A 20,396-nucleotide genomic window follows, 5' to 3' on the forward strand; every position below is an offset into this window, starting at 1 on the left:
ATGTGAATGATTTTCAAAGTTTGTTTGGGATGCCTGTGAATCCTTGAGAGCCTTCTAGGGCATCTGTGAGGGCAGAACTATTTTCATAACAATACTAAAGTGCTCTTTGCTTTTGTCACTCTACTCTCCCATAAGTATAAAGTGTAGTTTTCTAGACAGCTAATGGAATGCACGCTGCGTATTGTTTTAAAAATTCCTTAGTTTTAATTTCTAACATACTAAGTATCAATGAATATAACCCAATGAACAAAAGCTCTTTGAGAGCCTCAATAATTCTGAAGAGTATCTTCACATACTGAATTGTATTTCCGCTAAATTCGTATGTTGGAGACGAAGCCACAAAGTGATTCTATTTGGTGGGAAGGCATTTAAGAGGTAATTAAGGTTAAAGGAGATCATAAGAGTGAGGTCCTAATTTGATAGGATTGGTGGCCTTGGTGGCCTTGTAAGAAGAGATCTCTCTCTTTCTCTCCTCTTTCTTCTCTCTCCTCTCTCTCTCTCTCCACACACACACACACACACACACACACACACACCGAGCAAAGAAAGGCTATGTGAGGACATCTGGAGAAGGTAGCATCTCCAAGCCAAAAAGAGAACCCTCACAAGAACCTGACCACGCTGGTGCCCTGATCACAAACTTCCTGTTTCCAGAAGTGTGAGAACAAAGAAACGATCATTCGGTTGTTTGAACCACCCAGTCTCGGGTATTTTGCCAAGACTGAGAAAACTAAGACAAGTATAAAAAAGGTCCGGAAACCAAAACTCCAGACAATGGCCAATCTACTTAATAAAGCAGTGATACTGGAGCCCCCTATAGGCTCAAAGAAAAACACAAAAATCCATGGTTCCTTTGGGCTGCAATTATGTCTTTGAACAAAATGAGTAACACATTGTGCTTTAGCGTCAAGTGTTTTAAAATGCTGCAGTCTTCGCCATAATAACGTATTACAAGAGAAATATCTAACAGTTCCCACTTAACTCTAACATTCTTAAATCTCTACTCAAAGCTCTGTGCTTTCGGTCCCCAATCCACTCATTCGACAGTATCTCCTGCTACCAGTCAGTGTTCAATCTCTCCTTTAGCAAGCAAATCTCAAATTCTTCCGAGTACACCTTGCTCATCCTGGTCTCTGTCCCCGAGCTCGTGCAATATGCCTGCCATATACGTCCTATTGTATCTTTCAACCCAAAGACATTTTTTCCACCACCATCCCATCACGTGGGCTGTGGTAAGCTTTCTTCTGAGGAATTCGGGAGCCCCGGCTCTCTGCACAGATGAGACATCAGCTTCCACTTCTCCATAAGTGCCATTTTGGGGAAGAGGGAACCGGAAAAGATGAATCTTTTTTTCTACAATGTACCATGTTTTATACCTAGCTTTCAACGTATTACTCTCAGCAATCCCGAACATGTTCTGTCAAAAAGTGCAGAGGCATAATTGGGAAACATTTCAAACCATATGCTTTCGTTTTCTCTCTGTGTGTCCTCAGTTTTCTCCCCAGTAAAGCCTGCGCCTTCCCTGTGCTGGCAGTGACGGTGCCAGAACTATGCAAAAAATCAGATTTTCACATTTTCAGCAAAGGGATGGAGTTGAAACCCCGAATTCAGCCCGGTCAAAAGATTTTTCAAATGGTTTTGCCTCCTCCATGTTATTACATTGTGAGGACAAGTTGTCGTGCAGTCGTTACACAAGCCAGGTACTTCCATGTTTTGTTTCCCGGTGCGTCATGGGGCTTCCTTGAGGATTCGGGGAAGAGCTGGCCTGTCCTGCCACAATGGTACATTTGTTATTAGGGAACACATTTACTCATTAAAAAAAAATTAGGAGTTGAAGAACGCAAGTTTAGAACACCTCACCTCACTTTATTCTTCCCAGATTTCAATTCCTGGCCTATTACATGTTGCAGACATCGTAGGGACAGATAGGTTTAAGATTAAAATTAGAAGGAATTTTTTACTTTGTCTTGGTTACCCAGGCTGAAGAGAGAGGGGCTGCGAAGAAATCTGGCTTACCTGGATGTTAGGGTCTTTTCCTAGAGGGCATGACGTCACACACACATAAAAATTAAAGGTGAGTTTGCGGCTATTTAAATGGTATCATGCAAATGGATCAACTAAATATATTCATCTCAACTTAATTTATTCAGAAATAATCAAAGTAATTCTGGAAGAATAGGATGGGACATTTTCAATTCAGAATAGCCTACAGAAGATTGTATAAAATAATAAGTAGCATTTATGGCATGCCTTCTAATGTAAGCACGGTCAAGAAGTTTTCATCGTTTCCTTCATTTAATCCCAACCAGAATTTTACGCGAAGATAAAAAGCGAAGCCCGAGGACTGGGTTCAAATCTCAGCTCTTTGACTTATTGCGTCCGTAATGTTGGACAAGTTTTTTAACTTTCTTGGTGCCTCAATGTTATTATCTATGAAATGGGATGTGAATAATAATAACCCTGACTTGTGTGGCTAAGAGTATTAAACAAATGAATGCATCTAAAGGGCTTAAAGCACCACCTGACTCACAGTAACCTTGATATGAACATTAGCTGTTATTTCCTCATTTTACTAAGACTTGAAAAAATGAACTTATCAATGTCTGCAACCAGTAAATAAATAAGTTCTCGAGATCTGTACATGGTACGGTGATAACAGACAATAAACTTGTATTATAGACATTAAACTTGGTAAGAGACTAGATCCTAATTTTTCCTGCCACTGGAAGAAATGATAACTCTGAGATGTGATTGTCAGCTGATGCTACAATAGCGATCACATCACAACATAAAAATGTCAAATCAATGTTGTACACCCAAAGCTTATACAATGTTGTATGTGAATCATATCTTAATAAAAATGATTTTTTAAACTCTTATATGCAAGAGTTGCAATTTAAATCCGGACAGTCTAATTGCACAAGTCATGATCATAATCTGTAATCAAAATAGCATCCCCCAGAAGTGAAGCAGGGAGAAGGAACTGTTTAGGACAGCGCTAGGAAGGAGTCATCGGAAAGATGAAGTCAAAATCAAAACCCAGCCATTGTGTGGGACACTTCACTCTCTCCTCACGAGCGCTCAGTTAGTCAGAGCAAATGCTATCCTGCTCACCTCACAGATGATGAGACTGAACTTAGAAAACATTTAGGGCCTGGTGGTTGTCAAGTGTTAATGGGTAAGCCTAGACGAAAACTCCAGAAGACTCAGGACTATACATATCGGGAGGTGAAGAATGGGCACTGATCTTGATCCGGTATAGGATGCATTATGCTGTCTTTAAAATTCTTTGCTTGATTGTTAGCTCTGAAAACCCACCTGGGGGCACCTGAGTGGCTCTGTTGGTTGAGCGTCCGACTTCAGCTCAGGTCATGATCTCACTGGTCATGAGTTCAAGCCCTGTGTCGGGCTCTGTGCTGACAGCTGGGAGCCCGGAGCCTGCTTGGGACTCTGTGTCTCCCTCTCTTTCTGCCCCTCCCCCGCTCATGCTCTGTCTCTCAAAAAAAAAAAAATTTAAAAATTTAAAAAAAAGAAAACCTAACTAAAGATTTTCTACTGAAGCAATGATCACACTGGGATCTTTTTAGAGCAGAGGTCAATAAACTTTTCCTGTAAAGGACCAGGGAGCAAATCTTTCAGCCTTCCCAAGCCAAGAAAGACAGTCTCTGATACAACTACTCAACTCTAACTTTACAGCACAAATAGGCACAGACAATGACTAGGTAAATGAATAGGTAGGGCTGTGTTCCAATAAAACTTTATTTGTAAAAACAGGCAGCAGGTAGAATTTGGCCTTCAGGCTATAGCAGGCTGACCTCTATTCTAGATGCCGAGTGATATTAGTTTCTTACCAAATGCAGCACATAAGTTTTCATTTAGTACTCGTGAATGGATACATTTACAGTTTAGCAAAATGGAATGAAAGTGGCCTTATTGTTGGCTCAATGAATATTTGCTGAACACCTACAATATGTCAGGCACTTTTCTAGGTGGTGAGAAAAAATAGTTGAAGTACGGCAAAGCCCCTTGTCTGGTGGAATCCAGAATATAAATGCCTCTTCCTATTAGAAGATCCCTAAGTAAAACACACACAACATAATTATAAAGTGCAGTAAATGAGCGATCTGAAGGAAATAAACACAATGACGTGATAGAGAGTAATTAGGAGTGGGGGAGATTTTCAGATGGGATATTTAAAGTATTGTAGTTACCTCAAAGGAAGTCTGTGTGAATGGAGAGCAGGAAAAGTATAGTGTGGTAGCAGATACGGGGAGAAAGGCAGATTTTGACATGCCTTGTCAGAACTCTGTGTTTTATCCTAAGGATATGGGAAGCCAGCAAAGGGATTTAAGTTAGAAAATGGCATGTTCTGAATTTTGTTATTAAAAAGCTCATGTGGTTGCTGTATGAATAATAAGCTAGGGGGGAGGTCATCGGTGGATGTGGGTGGCCAATTGTGGGATTTGCAGAAGCTTACTGGAGGTGGGAAGACTTGGACTAGAGTGGTAACAACGGTACAGAAAGAGTAGACAAACGGAGACTCTGGGACTTATTATGGAGATAAATTTCATTCTTCCTAAAGGCATTCGTGGAAACTATTCTGGCTTGAAAAACTCAGTAGTAAATGGTGTTGTTTACCACAATGAGGTAGAGGGGTGCCTGGGTGGCTCAGTCAGTTAAGCATCCCACTCTGTTAAGCATCCCAACTCTTGGTTTGGGTTCAGGTCATGCTCTCACAGTTCGTGGGTTTGAGCCCCACACCCAGCTCTGTGCTGGCAGCATGGAGCCTGCTTGAAATACTCTCTCTTTCTCTCTCTGCCCCTCCCCACTCATGCTTTCTCTGTCTCTCTCAAAATAAATGAATAAACTTAAAAAAATTTAATAAGTAAGTAAGTAAATAAAAAGAGGCAGAAAATATTCAGGAAGGTTGTAGACACAAGAGTTCAGTTTGGTAACCGGTAAGGAAGTCTGTGATGTTTACCGGACAAGAACCTACAGTTTTCACGAAAGTAGTTGAGGAATTATGTCTGGAACTCAGAGAGGCGGTCAGAGATGGAAATACAGATTGAGGAGTAGGAAGCCTCTTCACGCAGTAGTTAAGGCCATGAGGCAAGAAAAAATATAGAGACAACAAGGGATCTATGCCAGAGCCCTGGAGACAACACAACTAGGAAATTTGGGGGGGGGGGGCTCCAGATCAAGGTGGTGATGCAGGAGGGTCCCAGGCTCACCTTCTCCCACGGGCACACGAAGTGTGTGCCACAAATGGAAGAGTTTCCCTTGGAAAAAATAAAAAATAAGGAGAGAGAGACTGTAAATGCTAGCTGAGCAAAACCGCACATCAGTTGAGCGAGCGGAAAACCACACCGAAGCAGGTGGCAAAGGCTGGGACGCCCTCTCCACGTGAACTCCGCTCCCTGCACAGCCCGCCGCCTGCCATCCGGAGGGAACTCAAAACCTGGAGCTTCTCCCCGATGAGGGAAGGGGCTGAACCCCTCATCGGACACCCCAACTTTCGAGGCCTGTACCTGAGAGAAGAGCCCCCAGCCATCTAGCTTTGAAAACCCCTGGGGCGGTGGTCTACCAGACCCAGGAGACTGTAAGAAACCGAGAGGTGGCTGGAAAGGGGCTCCCACCGCACACGTACTCACCTGCGGGGGTGCAGCGCAGAGGGGGGCCCCTGCAGACCCGCACCTCCTTCTGCAATCCTGGCTCCTTTTCTCATCTTCATACCAGCCCGAGAGGCAGGCACCTAGTTGAGCACCCGTCTTTGGCCCACTGGCTTGTGGGCCCTGTGTTCGCATCTCCCCTGCCTTGCCCTAGCCGAGAGCTCCGTCCTTTTTTTCCTCTGGGGCGCTGGGTGTGCGCTCCCCCACGTCGTTCTGCGCAGGCAAGTCCTCCCCTCCGCTCCCCTCCCCTCCCAGCCAGCCTACCACGGAGCTGAGGGTCTCCCGTCTCCCGTCTCCCGAGGTGAATTTGCACACGCAGCTTGCAACTGGTGCTCATGGTTCTTGGCTGCCTCCAAGGGTAGCCCTCATCTCTGGCCTGGGTCCCCCCAGGACTGTGACAAGCAGAGGGGCAGTTCTAAGCGACCGCCACCCTGCAAGGAACACATAGCAGACTGAAACACGCTCCTCCCCCTTCCCCCAGGATCTCTTGTTCTCAAGCCTTGATGGGGGAGAGGCAGGCTTCCAGTTTGGCACACGACTCCGGACCCAGGAGGCGCTGTCTGGGAACAGGGTGCTGCGGAGCCCGGCGCCCCCCCCCCCCCTCTGCCTGGCTCCATCTCACCCCTGCCTCCCAGAGAAGAGCTTATACACTTTTCTGAAACCCTGCTGTTTGTGGTTGCCCCCCCACCCCCACACACACCTCCATCCCGCCAGGCTCTGGTGGCCAGTGGCCTTACTTTTGTGGGTTCCTCAGGACAACAGAGAAAGAGCCCTTAAAAGCCTGCTGTAGCGGGAGCTCAGGGCTCTGGGGTCCCAGACGGACCAGCTTCAGCCACTCACCGCCGCCAAATCGAAAGGCAGAGAAAGAAGCAAGCACTGATTAATTAAGAAAGGAATTTATTTCAGTGAGGCCAACCCTGGAAAACGGTGGAGTAACATCTCAAAGAGGGTCTACCAAAGTGCGGAAAATACTTCCAGGTTAAAGGAAAGCGTGAGGCAAAGGTCAGAGCAGACTTGCTGGTAGGCATTGAAGGTCAAGTTGGTCGTTGTAATGGGCGGGGTCTTGCTGGCTCAAGGCAGTCCTTATGGCCTGGAGGGGGTTGTTTGGGTTTGGGGTCTTTTGCCTGAGAGTAGAGAGATAAGCTGGAAGCAACTTCATCGGACTGCTGCTTAGACAATCACAAAGGGTTGAGAAGAGCCAAGTGCTAAGTCTAGGCTGAATGGTAAGTCTCTCCTACAGGAGGCCACTCTTTCAGTGTTATAAAGTAATCTTACTCCCAATGTGGGGCTGGAACCCACAATCCCAAGATCCAGAGTAGCATGCTCTACCAACTGAGCCAGCCAGACGCCCCCGGGGTCACCCACCCTTTCAAGAATGTGGTATATGGCTTTTTTGTCTAATTCATGCAGTCGAGCAAAATGTAGAAAGAGACGAATTTGTTCCAAATGAAAGAACAAGATAAAAACCTCACCAAAAAACCCTTAACGAAACAAATATTAAGTATGTAACACATATTTTGAGACAAGACATTCGCTAAGGAGAGGGAGGAGGAAAACCAAGAAAGCGTGCTTTCACAGAAGCCAAGGAGTGTGTCGTGAAAGAGGGATCGGCCTTTATGGCAGACGCTGCTGGGATCCCGTGTCCAACGCGAATAATGGATATATATACCTTAATTGTAAGGCTCATGGACTTTGATAGCCATGAGGAGAACTTCGGTGTAGTGAAGAAGAAGAGGGAGAGGGAAGAATGCAAGAGAGAACAGAAAGGGAAGGAAGTGAATTCTGAATTTCTCTGTGAATAAGGAATGGGCTCTTGGGAGGAGAACCCTGGAGTCCAGGTCTGTTTTTTACGATGGGAAATGCTGGAGCCCTTGGGTATGATAATGAATGTGATCTAACAGAAAAAGGGAAATTAATGAGGCAGATAAGCAGATCCCAGAGCAGAGACTGCATAGAGAAATATTCCAGAAAAAGCTCCATTTGGAACACAGTATACAAGTTTAATACAGAACAAGCCGCATATAGAACACAGCCTACAAGTTTTAAAAAAACAACAAAAAGAAGCTATTTTGAAGTTGAACTATTTTGAAATTTGGGATGAGTAAAAAGAAAGGAGAATCAGAAAGGAAAATTTTGATTTGTGCAATATTTACAAATAAATACTATTAAGGTTCAAATCGTGGGCTAATGGAGTACTATTCCAAAAGAATTTCCAAAAGAAATTCCACACGTGCCTGAATGAGGAAATGAAAATACTTTGTTACTAGCACAACGCTGTAAATACCTGCCACATAGTTTTTTAAAGTCCTGTAAAGTCAGCTTGTTTTCTGAGTAATCTTCCTCCACAAACACAAATTGCAATGATGCTTTTAATTTGGTTCTCATACCGTGGCAGAGGTAAGCACCAGTTCACATATATACTGTGTCGCCCTCTCTCTCTGCCCCTCTCCTGCTCATGCTCGCGCTCTCTCTCTCTCTCTCTCTCTCTCTCTCTCTCTCAAAAATAAATAAGCATTAAAAAATTTTAAAAAATTGCCTGCAGAAGACCATTGAGTGGATCACAGTTATACTATCATGACATTACTGTAGGCTGAGAGATGATTGGTTTCCACCTCAGTGGTGAGCTGTGGATGGCCCCGTTTCAACGAGCGGAGGAAACTCCTTATTTTTATTTATCAGATGTAGTCTGTTATCGTTACCTTTCTCCGCAGAAGCTTTATTTTCCAGGTAAAGTGGATCAGAAGACAATTGAGAAATTGGCAGATAATGTCTTTGTTACTGGCGGTGCTTCATTTCTAATTAACTACCCGGGATACCAGTTGAGTTTTTATTTGTTTAAAATATATTTTCGCGTATTTGTCATCAAATCAGACCAGATGTATATTTTAAACGGCTGACGTTCGGCCCAAGAATCTGAAGGCGAGGAAGGTCCAGAGCCCATGGTGATACCACCTTGTAGCCCTGGAGGTAACACAGGAGGGTCTCAAGAAGAAATCCGTCAAGGGCTTGCGCTAAGTTGAAATGAGTGACACCAGGCTCCCAGAGCTTCCGGCCACACCAACCACAGAGCACATTTATTTGTTCAAGTTATGGAGTTAGGAAGGCCGACAGGGAAATCGCCAGGAACATTGTTACCCTCAGGCCGTCCCTTGCACTTTACTTATTTTTGAGAATTCAGCTACTGCCGGTCACTGAAAAGACATTGCATCTCAAGCACATAGACGTAAGGTAGTGGGCAAAACCATGAGATTTAGCCTCAGAACACATCAATGTGAAAATCAGCAGCAGCTTTAAGAGATGTATGGCATTACAGTTTGGACGCAGGAACTCCGTCTCTTCAGGATTAAGAACCTCAGTTTCTGCATAACCAAGATGAGTGTCATCATAGCATCAATTCAACTTGGTAATACCTCGGGCTGCAGTTTCAAGCATCCTGGTTTTGAACGCCAGCCCCATCACAGAGTCGCCACCTTACCTTGGGACGGTCGCTTGATTTCTCTGAACGTCAGCCTGTCCGATATACAAAGAGGCTTCATATCACCTTGCTTGTGGTGCTGTTGTTGTTCCAAGGGATTAAACCAGATCATAGATGTACGTTGCTGAGCTTTGTATCTTCCAGAGAGTTAAATAAATACTCAATAAATCTTCAGCATTTCCTTTTCCCCCCAATTCTACGGATTTCTACCACTTTAGAAGCTACCAGTGTGGCCATTTTTTTTTTTTTTTTCCTCGAGCTTGGGAAGTAGACTCAATGAGATGCTGTAAATTAAAGGTTTTCAATAGATTAGAATATTAGCGAGGTGGAGATGGCTCCCAACCCTACAGAATGATCTGATTCAAGTGATGTATAGGTATCTTAAAAATAAAAATTTAAAAAGAGCAAATTATATTAATTTTCTTACTATTCAAATAATACATAATCAGTGTAGAAAAGCTTTGTCTTATCCCACTTTAGATGTTTTTTCACTACTTACACTAACTTTCTGAGCGTTACATTTCTAACTCTGTATATTGTGAAAATGTATTTATTTTTATTCTCCCATTGTTGAGTTTTCTCCCAACATTTGCTGTTACTGAGCATAAATTTCTGTTTATATATATATGAGCACCTGCTGAAGATTGATTCCAAGAATGGACATGCTCGATTACATATATATATATATATATATATATATATATATATACACATACATACACAATTTGAATACTATCAATTTGCCTTTTAGAAAACTGCCAGTGTTGTTCCCCTACTAACCTCAATATCTTTCAAGATCAGGCACGGATGTCCAGAGTCAACAGTACTCTAAGGTATAAATGAAGAGGACAAAAGGTGGGATTGGTGTATCTTAAAAATATTCCAGGGGCCCCTGGGTGGCTCAGTCAGTTAAGCGTCCGACGTGGGCTCAGGCCATGATCTCCCGGTTCATGAATTCGAGCCCCACATCGGGCTCTATGCTGACAGCTCAGAGCCTGGAGCCTGCTTTGAATTCTGTGTCTCCTTCTCTCTGCCCTCCCCTGCTTGAGCTCTCTCTCTCTCTCTCTCTCTCTCTCTCTCTCTCTCTCAAAAATAAAGATGAAAAAAAATTTTTTTTAATATTTCCCTTCCTGTCTTTTCATTCTGTGCCCATGTTCGTGATTTTACACCAAGTGGTCCCCTTCACTTAGACTGTGCTTGTCCATACAGTTAATTGTTTTAGAAGAGTTCATAGGAGCTACTATTCATTTTTCAGCACCAGTTAGAACTACTCCTACCTTAGGTCCTAACGCTGGTATTTCTGGGAAACCTCCCTTGGACAGTGAGTGGGTTGACCTTCCACAGCGCTCCACGGCACCTCGATCTAACTCTACCATTAATACTCTTTGACAATTGTCTTCAGGATTGGATTTTCCTATCAGCAGGGAAGCTTGAGGAAGCAGACACAATGCCTTACTTGTTTGTGGCTGTATTTCCAGGCTGTGTCATGAACGCAGACTCCAAAATGACTTTTGAATGAGAGCAGAACAAACGAATATCTGAGGGAATGCATACTTGAGGTTATATTTAACCTCCTTTCATGACTGGACATGTGGAATTGCAGATGTTAATAACTCAAAAGTCATACGGCTATTTAAATGATGATAGTCATGTAACTAGGATGAGTATATAATTACTTTTCGTTGGCAAAATAAAATAATTCAATTTATAATATCAATTCAACTTTGAGAAGAAAGAAGTCCCTTTCTGTGGAAAAACACATTAAAGTCTAGTTATATCTGACGCTTTCTTAAACTATCTGGTTCATATTTCCCAAGACCTTCTTGGAAAAATGTTAATAACTTACAAGTTCTTAACTTAAACTTAGATTCTTATAAAGAAATAATGAAGTTTCTATTCCTTAGATAAATATCTACATCTCCATTATTAAGTATTAGAGAGAAGCCTATCTGGGTCCTTGAAATGGCTTTTATTCCTACGTGTGTTTTATTCCTATGTATATTTTCCTGTGTATTTATTTTGGTGGTTTAAAAAATGGAAATAGGGGCACCTGGCTGGCTCAGTCAGTAGAGTATGTGACTCTTGATCTCAGAGTCGTGAGTTCAAGCCCCATGTTGGGTGTGGAGATTACTTTAAAAAGAGAAATATATTCTTTTTTTAATTTTTTTTTCAACGTTTATTTATTTTTGGGACAGAGAGAGACAGAGCATGAACGGGGGAGGGGCAGAGAGAGAGGGAGACACAGAATCGGAAACAGGCTCCAGGCTCCGAGCCATCAGCCCAGAGCCTGACGCGGGGCTCGAACTCACGGACCGCGAGATCGTGACCTGGCTGAAGTCGGACGCTTAACCGACTGCGCCACCCAGGCGCCCCGAGAAATATATTCTTAAAGAGACTCAGAAATCACTATTTTCTAATTTATGTATAATTATTTTAGTAAGTTCAACATTTAAAGTTTATTTTCTTCTGAGAACTACGGAAAAAATAAAACCAAACTAAAGCTATCAGAAGAACTCGATTCAATCTGTACTTTGATTCCTGGAAATAGGGAGAGGAATTGTTTCTGAGCCTAATGACTGAGGATTTCTCTTCAAAGAAATCCTTTTGTTGGTTGAGCAATGGAAGTAAGTATGAATACTTTGAAAGAAAAGATAAAACTGATAAAGATTATCACAAAAAAGACCCCAAATCAAAATAAGTAAAATTCTATATTTAGCAGAGCACTAAGGGAATTGGCACACAGTTGTAGTTATTACAGAAGATTAGACATTGACTGCGTTTCACAGCAGCCATGAGTGATGAGAAAATTACTGACTTCACATTTGATTTGTCCTGGTATTCTAGCCTGAGATTCCTTCCAGTGGTTGGGCCAGATGATGCTAAAAACTTTTGTCTGGATGCCACTTATCAGAAAGACAAATACAAGCATGAAATTAATTTCTATATTTTCAAGGTCATTAGCAAAGTCAGGTTGCCTCCCTTCATTTCTTAATGTTAGCAACGGTCAGTAAGAGAGTTAAACACTCAATAAATGTTCAACATTCATTTTCCCCCCTAATTCTACAGATTTTTTCCATGTGAGGAGCCACCAACATAGCCATGTTTTGAACTGTGAGGGGTGTTGCAGTGATTAAAACTACCAAATATTTATTGTTGAATATATGATCTTTCTTTTTTTCCCCTTTTTTGATGTTTATTTATTTTTGGGAGAGAGAGAGATTCAGAGTGTGAGTCAGGGAGGGGCAGAGAGAGAGGGAGACACAGAATCCAAAGCAGGCTCCGGGCTCCGAGCTGTCAGCACAGAGCCCCACGCGGGGCTCAAACTCACAAACGGCGAGATCATGACCTGAGCTGAAGTCGGAGACCTGAGCTGAAGTCAGACGCTTAACCAACTGAGCCACCCAGGCACCCCAAATGTATGATCTTTCTAAGTCTCTCCTTTGTAGACAATGAAATTATTATGAGTATAATACAGATAATTTAGGAAGAGTTGGAATATGAATATTTAGAAAAACGAAAATAAGAAGTAAAAATTCGTATTGTGATTATAAAGGCGAATTTTGAAAATCCACATTTTATTTTTTACCTTTTTATATTTCGGCAGTGAGGGCAGGAGGGAAAACCAAAACCCAAGGATCCCTTGACTGTTTATGTTAAACCTAAAATAGAGTAGGATCAGGAGCAGAAGTAACCACCAAGGAGGAGAGACTTTGGACACAGGTAAAAGAGTAGAAATAGAATTCAAGATTTAATTTACAGCCAAAGAACAGGTTTGATCTGTTTTTTAGCTACTCTAAAATATTGAATCAGCCATGTTAAGAGGGGGAGGGGGGTGCCTTTGTTATTTAATTTTTTAATTAATTTTCTTTATTTGAAAGAGAGAGATAGAGAGAGCAGATGGAGGAGAGGGGGAGAGGAGGAGAGAAAGAGAGAGAGAGAAAATCTTAAGCAGTCTCCATGCTCAGTATGGAGCCCAACTGGGGCTCCATTCCATGACCCTGGGGTCATGACCTGTGCCAAAATCAAGAGTTGGACACTAAACTGACCGAGCCGCGCAGGCACCCCATTTTGTTATTTAATTTTTAATTACACGAGTAAAAATATACTTACAAAAAACTGCAAAGTACAGATAGGCATGAATGATAAAATTTACATTACTTGCTTTACATTTGTGGCATAGACTTTTAACTTTTATGTAAAGTATATTTGAACAGTTTTGCACAAAAGAGAGATATAATTATCTAGATATGGTTCTGTAACTTTCTTTCTTTGGCAATTTATCCAATTCTTCTCTATTTCTTTCTAAGTCAGGACATGTACGTCTGTAACAATATTCTTAATGACTTTATGGAATCCAATTATATTTTTGGGTCATCATTTAAGTTCAGTTACCGACTGTGAGTTCTGATGTTTTGCTATTATAAACAAAGCTGTGAAAAGCTATGAAGATCTGTGTACTTTGGGTCTGCACAATTCTATTTTAAGGCAAAATTCTTCAATGTAGAATTATTAAGGTAAAAAATTCTTAGGAGTATTTTGAATGTCTCTGACGCTATATTCCAAATTGTTTTCCGGAAAGGTGGAGGTAATCCACAAACCTACAAAAACGTGTATTATCTTTGCTCCCACATCCCAAAACTAAGCACCCGGAGCACACAGTATTTTTTTAATTCCTAATTTGATATGCAACATATGATCTTTCAGGGATGTAATTTGCACGGTTTGATTTTTCTAGCGATTTTGAACATGTGAATATTTTTTAAATGCATGTTCATCATGCATATTCATTTGTGTACTATCTCCTCCGAAGCCCAGTGATTAGCCCAAACATCCTGATACCATGGTTGTGGCAGAAACACAAGAGAGCAAGCAAAAACACACAAGGCTTCTGGAGGCCGAGGCTTAGCGTTAACACATGGTCACCACTGTCTCATTCTATCTGGGAAGGCAAGTCTTGTGCCCAAACTCGAACATGGGAGGCCGAGACGTGACTCACAGAGGGATGTCACTAAGGCATTTCCTGGCAGAGAGCACAGTTGCTGGGAGGGGAGAATTAGAGCCGATGACTCCATCCACTTCATTAATCGTAGTGGTCGTATTTGATTAGGAGTGGATTTCTTCTACAACTTTGCCAAGTCTCAGTGCCCCTGTCGCTATCCTTTTGAACAAATCTCACGCTTAAACCAGAGGTGGGAAATCCACATAGCATCAGGGGCCAGGAATGGCAGAGAGCGCAAACCACTTGGGAGTGCTGGTGCCACAGTCTACTGACGTGCCGGGTCTGCCCAAGGACAAATCAGATCTAATCTTTAAAAACCCTACACTGCCCAGATGAAGCATCTTTGCTGGTGGATTTGATGTGGCTCCTAGTTTGAGACCCTGCTCAAGCCAAACACTGTCAGTATTTTCCCATAATTTGCTTACAGGCATGTTTGTTGGCAGAACTATTGGTAGAATTCACTTGGTGTTGCCCCAAATTCAATGATTTTTTTTCTTAAGTCCTTTATTAAAGCGTAGTCCATTTCGCTGTGTGCCTTTAGCAAATACAGTTAAAATCAGTTAAAGACTCATCACCTCTAGGAATCACCAAGATATTTTAACATGTTCTTTGATAAGAATCCAGGACTCAGTGTAATTTTTTAAAATCCCTGAAACTTGCATTGCCTCCTCTCAGTGACCTGGAAGCAAATATGAGTAAAGCTCCCCAGTTTGGATCACATTGCATTTGAGGAGCAAATTCTTTTTGCTGAATTCTTCTATCTCCCTGGAGCTTTTCTGTGGAGAGTTTTCTCTTTCTCTTTTTTGTTTTCTATCATTATTTCTCGGGTCCACATTTGCGCCCTTCTAGCTGAATATATGGAAGAATAGTTAGGTTTTTTCCAATCCAGCCACCTGGATGAAATCTCAGCTTCCGTCTACTTAACTCTTTCTCAGGACTTCTCCAGAACAAAAGCCCACTTTTCACTCTTTCGCGTTTTCACTCTTTCACCAGGAAAAGAAAAATTCAACCCAAAGTGAATCTTCACCTGACTTAAAACCAAGAATTTTTCCTCAAAATTTGCTTTCCATTTGACTAAATGATACAGGAAGTAGCCATATTTGGTGTTGGTTGAGAGCGGTTTTCTGGGTTTGACTAATGGGTTTGCAGCCATGCCATTCACCAAAACTGTGTAGCTCTGGGTGAGTTACTTAGTTAACCTTTCTGTGCCCCAATGTGCTTACTTACAGAATCAGGATAACAATAGTAAATATTTCATAGGAGTATTCTGAGAATTCAGTGACATGGTAAATGTTAGCTATTTTCCATCCATCGATAAGCTAAGACTGTTGCTTGTTTTGTGGCTCCTGAAGCAAAAAGAAACAAGTCTGTGTCATGGAAAAAAAAATGAGTTATCTTCTTAAAAAAAAAATTTTTTTAATGTTTACTTTTGAGAGAGACAGAGTGCGAGGGGGAAGGGGCAGAGAGAGAGGGAGACATTGAATCCAAAACAGGTTCCGGGCTCTGAGCTGTCAGCACAGAGTCCAAAGTGGGGCTCAAACCCACAAACCTCGAGATCACGACCTGAGCTGAAGTCAGATGCTTAACTGATTGAGCCTCCCAAGCACCCCTAAATGTTTATCTTTGAGAGAGAGAGACAGATCCAGGCACCAAATGGGTTCTCTTCTTGACTAACAAACAAGTTAATGAGCTTTGCTACCTCTCATTCTTCTGCATCACTAATCTGGGACTACCTTTCCTTCCCAAAGATTGAAGCGTTTAGACTACTAGATTTATAACAGCCTTTCCCACCTTCCACCTTGTAAAATGAGAGGTAGGATGATGGACGCCATTATTTTATCACAGAAAAAATAGAAGACAGAAACTATTTGACTCAAGGTTCTCTTGATTTTATCTGACTGAAGTTTTGGGCTTAGAAAGGAGACTTTAAAAATAGTCTTGGGGCGACTGGGTGGCCCAGTCGTTTAAACGTCGGACTTCAGCTCAGGTCATGATCTCGCAGGTCATGAGTTCGAGCCCCACGTCGGGCTCTGTGCTGACAGCTCGGAGCCCCGAGCCTGCTTCAGATTCTGTGTCTCCCTCTCTCTCTGCCCCTCCCCCGCTCACACTCTGTCTCTCTATCTCTCTCTCAAAAACAAACATTAAAAACATAGTCTTGACTATAAATCCACAGTGAGAATTTTTAGTTTCATTTACCAATGGTAATCCTGATCTAAAGAAATAATAAATTCGTGAAGAAAAACAAATCCATTGGTTCTGAACCCAAGAAAGGAAGAACCATCATTCTGATCACTTAGCAGACACCTGTGTTTATCATTTGTAATTGATTATCCATTTCAGTCTCAAAATAAACCTTACGTGTTTTATGACGAACTATAAAAAGTTTAGTGCATACATGGAAAATGAAATAAACAAAACCATGTGTAAGATGAGAAACTTTCTCAAAGCTTGCCATCAGGACTACAATTAACAAAGATTTTTCTTTCTAAGAGATACATCACTTGTGTTATGCACAGTTTGGTCAGTTAATTTTCTTTAGATAAGGTGATAAAATCCTAAAGATTATAATATCAGACATCCAAGATAGATAACATTTTAGTAACATATTCCTACGAGGCTTTCAAAATACTCATTTTATTTAAAAATAAGAACTGACATGGGCACCTGGCTGGCTCAGTTGGTGAAGCATGTGACTCTTGATTTCGGGGTTGTGAGTTTAGCCCTATGTTGAATGTAGAGATTACTTAAAAATACAATCTTTAAGAAAAATAAGAATTGACCTCCAAAATTACTTCCTTGGGTTATAAAGTAGGTATTTGGTAGCAGGGGAATAGTTTTATGAAACCCACCAATATATAAAATGCAAACAAGTTTACTACGGTAAAGTTATAAGCAGCTAGCAGAGGAGATAGTGAAGACACAATCCCACAGCTATTTCATTAGTGGAAAACAGGCAAATAAACGTAATATTGACTTTCTGTTGACACACAGGAATACTTTGTGTATTGTCTTACAAGCGACATAACAAAGACATTTTCAGATGAAACTAAAATGAACAGGTTACTACCAAATGCCTTTACAAAACTTGCTCTCAAAGGAAATAATTTCACAGGAATAAAAATGACCTAGGGTAGGAGGAATGAAATACAAGAAGGAATGATGAGCAAATAAGTTAGTAGAAATGTATGTTAAACTAAACAACAACAGCCTACAGTAGATTCCCTCCCACAAATGAGAGAACTAAATAGACGAAAATGGAATTTAAATTGAATACATGATCTTAAGTATCGAAAAGTCTCTACATTTTTTTCATGGTGTGAGAGGTGGGGCAAGGTGTTTTAAGACCAAATTCATTATAGGCTCTGATAAGTAAGTATAGCTAAGGAAGTGTAATCAGTTTTCAAAAATTAATAATAAATGACTAGAAATAGATTTTTTATCTGATATATTAGTGGGATAGAAGGAGGAAAAGGAATCAAACTAAGCAAGAGATTAAAATATAAACAAAATGAGAGAGAAAAGAAAGAAAAAAACAGAATAGAAGGGAAGCACAAATAAAACTGAAAAGTCTGACTGTATTCAATGTGTATTTAAGTATTAAAATATGTTATGCTTATTTAAATATTGACATATTTATATAATTAAATATATAAAAAATATAATAAAATATGTAAACTATATTTAAACTGATAAACTGAAACATGTATTTATGTACTTCAAAACAGATTGGATTCAAAAACAGCTCTGTGCTATGTTAGTCATAAGAAATACATTTAAAATATAATGCCACTGTACGATTGAAAAATGTGGGGAAAATGTGGAAAACACTAGCCAAAAGAAAATTGGGAGAACAATATTTATGTCAGAATAGATAGACTTTAAGACAAAATAGTTTTTGCAGTAGAGAATTCTGTCACCACGTGAGAAAATACTCCACACACCAGAAAAATATATGCACCTGAAAATACTTTTAAAATATATAAAAGAAAAATTTATAGAACATAGGGAAAGTTAAAAACATAGCACCATACTTGGAGGTTCCATAACTATCCTGTCAATTATGCAAGACATAGGTCTTGCCTACAGAAACCTGATAAAGATCTGAGAAATTCAACAAAATTATTAATAACCTTGATTTCACCTTGTTTTTCATGTCTTGTTTCTTAATAGCTTTATTAAAATACAACTTACATAAAATTCAACTGCTTCATCAAGGAAGAAATAATAACAGGAACTTTAAAATACTTGGATGTTGTTATATAATCAGGGAAGGGTTGCATAAATACAGAATAAAAATGTAGTATTAGGAACAGCTCTCTATATGGGTAATATTCTAATTTAAATCCAGTGGCAAGTTTTTATGTATACGTAAAAGTATTATAGATACTATTGATATGCTTCATAGATGATATATATTGTATATGTATTCTTCTGTACGAATTACATAACAAATCATAGAACTGTTTTAAACAACCTCTAAGAAAACAGTACAGGAATTTATGGCCTGAAATAGCACGGAAGCCAGAGAAAATTACATGACTGACATGTAATTACATGTGAAATTACACATGAAATTACATGTGTAACTCCTTCATACATCAGGGTGCAGAAATACGTAAGCCGAACTCCAAACAGCCTCTCTTCCACCAATTACCGACAAACAAAATGCTTCAATGTCTCATCAGCGACTGAAGTTATTCAGTTTTCAAGCACCTATTAACTTCTAAACAGTTCCACAGAAATTGTTTTATTGTGGTATCTTTGACATGTAACGTTATGTCAGGTTCAGGTGTACAGTATAGTGATTCTATATTTTATAGCTTGTTAAGTGATCACTGCAATAAAGTCTAGTTAACATATTCACCTATGTCTCTGATGCTAATTTCTGTGGTTGACATAGAGAAGTACTATAGATGTTGGCCGAGTAAATGTATTTGAGAAAGTCCAGACACCCTGTTAGAAGTGTGATCCCAGCGAAGGGGAGAACGTAGGAGAAAATGACAATGGTACTACACACATCAAATCCAAATCACAGAAATTTCACGAGTACTTTAACTTCTTAAGGAGGTACCGACACTCCCAGTGACATGAATTTTAAGTTCGATGTCCCCTTAACCCAATGGTCCGCCTTACACTGACTCTATCAATGTGAGTGACTGTCTCATCGCAGTCAGAGGAACCAAGAGGAAGTATGGACATCCTTATTTATTCTAGTAGATATGGACAAAAGGTCACTTAACTTCATTTGACAATCAAAAACCCATAAAAATAAAATAAAATCAGACAAAAATTTAAAAAGGGTAATACTAATATTCAGGGCTGAATTCCCTCTCTTTATCCATTTACATAATTCCCTGAACAAAATGGAATCTGTAACTATTGACTTCATTCACCTATTTCTAAAAAAAATTTTTAATTTATTTATTTTATTTTATTTTATTTTATTTATTTATTTTTGAAAAAAAAATAAATTTATAATTTTTAATTTATTAAAAAATTTTTAAATTATTTATTTTATTTTATTTTTATTTATTTTATTTATTTTTTATTTTATTAATTTATTTTATTTTATTTTATTTATTTTATGTATTTTTGAGAGAGAGACAGAGTGCGAGTATGGTAGGGGCAGAGAGAGACAGAAAGACAGAAACTGAAGCAGGCTCTGGGCTCCAGCTAACAGCACAGAGCCTGGCATGGGTCTCGAACTCTCAAACCACAAGACCATGACCTGAGCCGGTCAGAGGCTTAACCACCTGAGCCACCCAGGTGTCCCTCACCTGACAATTCTTTACAGTTAAAATGACTTTTATCTACCTGAAGAGAGTTTATGCTTCACAGAATTTTTATACTTCACAAATTTTAAGCAGAGATTTCCAGCCTAAGGAATAAAAGTAATTTTGACAGTGGTGACTTATTTAATAAGAAATTATGATTAATTGTTTTGATTATTCAAGGACGTGAACTAAATAATATATCTACGTAGAATTATATAACATTTCCTACAGTATTAGCCAGCAAGGTAACAATTATATAAAAGACCTTTAGTCCTTATTGAATAAATCATAAGAACTCATTAGAACTGGGTTATTAGAACACTAAAATCCTGACAGCATGATCCACAGATAGAAATGCGCTTCAAATCAGTTGTTTTCTTAAGAGAGGATTTACATTTTATAACAGCCAAGAGCTTCCTCAGCTTACATGTGGAGATTTTATTGGCATATATAAGCAATCCCAGTACCCCAGCTTAAAA

This window comes from Lynx canadensis, chromosome B2 (assembly GCF_007474595.2).
Source record: "Lynx canadensis isolate LIC74 chromosome B2, mLynCan4.pri.v2, whole genome shotgun sequence".
NCBI lineage: Eukaryota > Metazoa > Chordata > Mammalia > Carnivora > Felidae > Lynx > Lynx canadensis.